This window comes from Oratosquilla oratoria, chromosome 38 (genome assembly GCF_046742065.1).
Source record: "Oratosquilla oratoria isolate Oo_2021 chromosome 38, ASM4674206v1, whole genome shotgun sequence".
Lineage (NCBI taxonomy): Eukaryota > Metazoa > Arthropoda > Malacostraca > Stomatopoda > Squillidae > Oratosquilla > Oratosquilla oratoria.
The window spans coordinates 27028713-27035578 of record NC_134814.1 but is presented as its reverse complement, the minus strand read 5'-3'; positions in this window follow the sequence as shown (position 1 = coordinate 27035578).

Sequence of the window (6866 nt, the reverse complement as noted above, 5' to 3'; positions counted from 1 at the left end):
ACACACACACACACAACGGAAAGAAAATAAAAAAAGACAGCTATAGAAGAGATTTGAAAAAGAACAGCTTTCCTCACAGAGTAATAGACAGTTGGAACAAGTTAGATGAGAAAGTGGTGTGTGCAAAAACAATACATGAATTTAAAAATAGTTTAGATAAAATGAGATATGAAGACGGGATCCCACGAGCATAGCTCCCCTACCCGTAAAATACAACTAGGTAAATACACACTTTCGTCGGATTCACGGCGTGGATTGGAACTCCGGAAAAAAACGCATTTTTCGTGGATCTCAACTACGAGGAAGTACCTTATTGTATTTGTAGGGAAGGGGAAACTCGTGGTGTAGTAAAAAGGTAATGAAAGGGGAGAAGGGGAGGGATTACTGAGGGAAATGGAAGAAAATGAGGAGGGAGACGAACGGGCTCCCCCTGACAGCAGAAAAAATGTAAACAAAAGGTCAGATGACGACACTGGGGAAATCGAAAATATCAGTAAAAGCATTAAGGTTAGAAATATAGATAAGAGTAGCACAATGGAAGGTGAAGATAATTTCCAGGGATTTAATGAGGGGGGCGGGGATACCAACCTCCCCCGATTAGCAAGACTAGAGGAAAAACTTTAAAAAGTGACCGAACCAAGATCTATATACACCAGGTCTAACCACTTCCGACCGAATTTCGAAGGTGTTGGCGCAGCGGGCCCGTGGCGTCACCTGGCTGCTCAAAGTGGGGTTCGCGCGTCCCATCGCTGTTAGTTGTAGCTGGTTCGTTACGCGGACAAGTTGCTGCCTCCGCTCGCACCGCTCCACGCAATTAGTTATATTCTGACAATGAAGATCTATATTTACCGGTATATATAGATCTTGACAATATGGCATATTGTGCCATTAAGGGTTGTGGCTCAAACCAAAGAGGAATTAAGCCAAATGTTAATTTTCATCGTTTCCCTGCAAATACATACACACACACGCACATGTGAACGTGTACACATATAAGCACACACGACGATATCTCCCCTTCCTGTAAAATACAAGTATATAAACACAAACACACACACACACACACACACACACACACACACACACATTCATGTGAACGTGTACACATATAAGCACACACGACGATATCTCCCCTTTCCGTAAAATACAAATATATAAATACACACACACCGCACTTGCATGAATAACTCGGTGGCGCGGTTGGTAGAGACTCGGATCCAAACGATGGAAGTATCGGTGGTACCTGGTTCGAATCCTGCCAAAGGCTGAATATTTTTCAGTATCACTGCGCTTGGAGTCTCGTTGGGGATGTGTGTGCGTGTAAGTTCATAGATCGGACATACGAGCTCTGAGCTCTCTTCCGGGAGGGAAATAGCTGTCGACCACGAGTCCAACACGTGATCCAAAAGACCAAGATGAATCACACACACACACACACACACACACACACACACACACACACACACACACACACACACACACACACACACACACACACACACACACACACACATGTGAACATGTACACATATAAGCACACACGACGATATCTCCCCTTCCCGTAAAATACAAGTATATAAATACACACACACACGCACACACACACACATGCACACACATATGTGAACGTGTACACATATAAGCACACACGACGATATCTCCCCTTCCCGTAAAATACAAGTATATAAATACACACACACACACACACACACACACACACACACACACACACACACACACACACACACACACACACACACACACACACACACACACACACACACACACACACACACACACACACACACACACACACACACACACACACTTTCGTCGAATGGACGGCGAGAATCAGTATACCGAAGATAAAGGAAAATCTACGTGGATCTCAACGTCGAGGAAGTGCCTTATTGTATCTATAGGGAAGGGGAGTGCTCGTGGTGTAGTGGGGGAGTGATAGGGAAGGAGAAGGGAAAGGATTATTGAGGAAAATTGAAGGAAATGAGGAAGAGAGGGACATGGTCCAGGAGGCCAGGCGTCTTGCAAACAAGAGGCGGACCGACAATAATGATTTTGGTGACGACGGGATCAACAAAAATGTAAAGATTAGAAGTATAGATAAGAGCAGCACAGTGGAAGGTGATGATAGTAGTTTCCAGGGATTTAAAGAGGGTGGGGTGGGATACCAACCTCCCCAAATTGGCAAGACTAGAGGAGAAGCTTGATAAGATGACCGAACATTGGGAAAACAGGTTCGGTTATGTAGCCAAAATTGCGCAGAGAGTTGAAAAATTGAAAGAACTAGAGAAGGCGAACAAAATTTAACTAATGAAATAGAAGACAGTTAAAAGAAGTAAAAGAGGAGAATGAAGAATTGAAGAGGAATAATAAAGACAACAAAGAGGCCATAGCAAAAGAAGCACAGGGTTGGAAAAAATCCAGGAAAACAGTAAAGTTGCATTTACTGACATAATTAAACAGCAAGTGAAAGAACAAACTGAAGACTCAGTTATCAAAGTGATGAGACAGAAGGAGAATATAGTAAAAGACTTAGCAGATAAAAAGAAATGTATAATTATATTAGGAATGGAAGAGAAACATAACCTAGATAGAACTTCAAGAATCAATGAGGAAAAAGAAAAAGTAAGCAGTTTACTAGAATTAGTTCAGGAAGATGAACCTGAAATCAAGAAACAAATTGAAGAGATGTATAGACTCGGAAAATATAGTACAGATAAGACCAGACCAATTAAGACTAAATTCAGGTCACAAACGACGGCAGAGAATATCTAAACAAAAACAAGGAAACTAGCAGACAGTGAACAATATAAAAAGGTATGGATAAAAAGAGTAATGAATAAAGAGGAAAGAGAGGAAGAAAAAATGAAAAGACATGAAGCTAAGGAAAAAAAACGAGATGAGAATAGAGTCAGAAAAAGATAAATTCTATTGGAGAGTAGTGAATATGAAAGTAAGGAAATTCGACATACTAGAGAAAAACAAAAGGGAAACAGAAAATACAATGGAAGTGGCAGAAAACTAAGAGTGTCTTACACAAATATAGATGGATTAATAACAGGATTGAATGAGCTGAATGATTGTCTGAAGGAAAAAGAACCGGACATAATGGGAATTGTAGAAACGAAATTAAAAGGTCCACTACCACCCAACAGTGTAGGACATGATGCATATAATTATTGGATTAGAAACAGAGTTTGTGATAAATTATGTGCCTCCAAAAACAGCCTCGTGGGAAGAGAGTGAACATAAAAGCATGTTAGAAGACACAAGGATAACATTAAATAAGATAATGGAAGATGGAGGAAGAATAGTTATGATGGGCGACTTTAATTGCAAAGAAGTCTGCTGGGAAGAGATGACAGTAAAGGGTGGAGACGGCTCATGGGGAAATGTTCTACTCGAGATGATTATTGACCATACAATGACACAGTGGATACAGGAGAACACTAGGTATAGAAATGAAGAAGAACCATCGAGACTAGACTTAATAATCACATCTGAACCTAGAATAGTGGAAAAGATTGAATATAAAACACCAATAAGTAAAAGTGACCACATATTGATTGAACTGGAACTAAATGAGGAAAAATACATGAAAAGAAATTAACAATATAGAAAAGGAAGAATGATGTATGAAAAAACAAACTTTGATAAGATATGAAAATTCTTTCAAAAAGAAAACTGGGAAGGAATATACAAAGGAGAAACAACAGTGGAAGAGAAATGGAATATTTTGACAAAAATTTATAAAAAAAAAAAAGAGTAGAAAAGTATGTCCCAAGACAAAAACAAGAAAAAGAATATGTAAAGTGCTGGTACAACAAAAATTGTAGAGAATTAAATGACAAAAGAGACCAAGCTTGGACCAAATGGAAGAAAGACGAAAGACCTGAAAAATGGAAAATATATACCTGTTATAGAAATGAATATGTACAAGCGTGGAGAGACGAAAAGAGAAAATATGAAAAAGATGTCATAGAAAAATGTAAAGATCAACCAAAACTATTTTACATATTTGTAAACAACAAACTGAAAAACAAACAAGATTTGGAGAAATTAAGACAAGGAGGAGTTGAATACACAGAGGAAATAGAAATGGTGGAAATTATGAACAAACATTTTAAATCAGTGTTTACAAGGGAGAACATACAACCTGAAGAGATCGAATGGAAAGAGAAAGTCCCTCCTATGAAAGAAATAGAAGTAACAAAGAATGAAATAATGAAATACTTGAGTAATCTTGATGTCAGAAAATTGCATGGACCAGATGAAATAGCAAACTGGATTTTGAAAGTATGCAGGAATGAACTGGCAGACAAAATACATAGCATAATAAACAGTTCCTTGAAAGAAAGAAAAGTTCCAGAAGATTGGAAAAAAGCAAATATAGTACCTATATATAAAGGGGGGAAATAAAAAAGACCCTACCAACTATAGACCAGTCTCTCTAACAAGTACTATAGCAAAAATTTGTGAAAGAATTATCAAAAGTAGATGGGTAAAATATTTAGAAAAAAAAAACGTGCTAAATCCAAGGCAATTTGGATTCACACAAGGACGATCATGCGTCACCAATTTAATATGTTTCTATTCAAAGCTAACAGATGTAATACAAGAAAGAGATGGATGGGCTGATTGTGCATTTCTAGACCTAAAAAAAGCTTTTGACAAAGTACCACATAAGAAGTTGCTTAAGAAATTAGAAACTGAAGGAGGAATACAGGGCAAACTGCTTAAATGTGTGGAAGACTTTTTGCAAGGAAGAAAAATGAGAGTAGTGATAAGAGACCAACACTCAAAATGGGATGAAGTAATAAGCGGTGTTCCACAAGGAACAGTTCTGGCCCCAATAATGTTTGCTATATATATTAATGATATGGATGAAGAAATTAAAAGTTATATGAGCTTCTTTGCAGATGATGCAAAACTATTAAAAATAAGTGAACACGGAAGAAGATTGTGAGTCACTGCAGAGTGATCTAAACAAAGTATGGGAATGGAGTAGGAAGTGGGAGATGGAGTTCAATACTAAAAAGTGTAGTATAATGGAATTTGGAAAAAGCAAAAACAGAATAACAGGAGCATATAAATTGGGAGAAGAAGGAATAAATAAAAAAGTAGAAAATGAGAAGGACCTGTGAGTCATTGTTATGAATAATATGTCACCTGAGAAACATATAAATAAGATTTTTGGAGAAACTTATAATCTAATAAGAACAATCAAAGTTGCATTTACATACCTGGGTGAAGAAATGGTGAAGAAAATTCTAATCACTCTGATAAGACCAAGATTGGAATATGCAGCAACGATGTAGTCACCAAGTACAAAAAAAAATGTATAAAAAAAAATTGAAAGAATACAAAGAGCAATTACAAAATTGGCACCAACACTCTCAAAACTATCATATGAAGAGAGACTAGCAAAACTTGAACTACAGACACTAGAGCAAAGAAGAGAGAGAGGAGATTTGATAGCTATTTACAGAATCATGAAAGGCATAGAAATTATTGATAGAGAGAATCTGATTAAATGGGATGATAGAAATACAAGAGGACATGGAAAGAAAATCAAGAAAGACAGCTATAGAAGAGATGTGAAAAAGAACAGCTTTCCTCACAGAGTAATAGACAGTTGGAACAAGTTAGATGAGAAAGTGGTGTGTGCAAAAACAATACATGAATTTAAAAATAGTTTAGATAAAATGAGATACGAAGACGGGACACCACGAGCATAGCTCCCCTTCCCGTAAAATACAATTAGGTAAATACACACGCACAGATATATATATATATATATATATATATATATATATATATATATATATATATATATATATATATATATATATATATATATATCTACCTACCTTTGTCTACCTTTGTCCGATTTCATCTCGACCGATTTAGCTAACGTGGACGTCCGCTGTACTCAGGCAGCTCCTCCTCTCTGAGTCACAGGTCAGTGATTGGAGGGAGTTGTTATTGGAGCTGGTGTATCCCGGTGTAGGTGGTTGGTCCATAATTGTGGCCAGCCACTTATTCAGTTTGTTTTTGAAACTCTCTGGTGAAGTGCCTGTTTGGTTTCGCAATTTCTGTGGGACAGAGTTGAAGAGGCGCGCCCCAATATAGGTGAAGCTGTGGTGTACTATGTTCTTCACCCTTTGTGACGTCCCCTCAGTTCTCCTCACATAGCACAGGCGACCTCTTCTTGGGTGGTAGTTCACCTTCAGGCCCACATTTGGTACTAGATGCTCCAGAACCTTCCAGACGTATATTATTATGTATCTTTCGCGTCTTCGCTGGAGAGAGTAGAGTCCCAGGGTGTTGCAATCCCTCAATTTTATTTGTAAAAGTACGCTGGACAGCTTCTAGCTTGATTATGTCTCCTGTCTTGAAGGGAGACCAGAGTTGGCAACAGTACTCAAGTTTTGGGAGTGCTAATGCTTTCCAGAGCGTCAGCATACATGTTTTGTTTCTAGTCTGGAATGTCCGGAGTATCCAGCCTGAGAGTTTCCTGGCGGTGTCAGAGATCTCATCGATGTGGTGAGAGAAAGTCATGTCGCTGCTCATATGTACCCCAAGGTCTTTGACGTGGGCTTTCCCTGCTATGATTTGAGAGTCGACTTTGTAGTTGGTCGAGGTTTTCAATTCTTGTACGGGGCCATATTGTAGCAGCTCAAATTTATCTCCGTTCAGTGTCATGTTGTTATTTTTTGCCCAGGTTAATATCCTGCTTAGGTCTTCCTGTAGTAGCGTTGCATCTTCCCCTGTCTGGATCTCCATGGCTATTCTGGTGTCATCAGCAAAGGACGTAGCATGAGTGTGTTGTAGGTCTTTGTCGATGT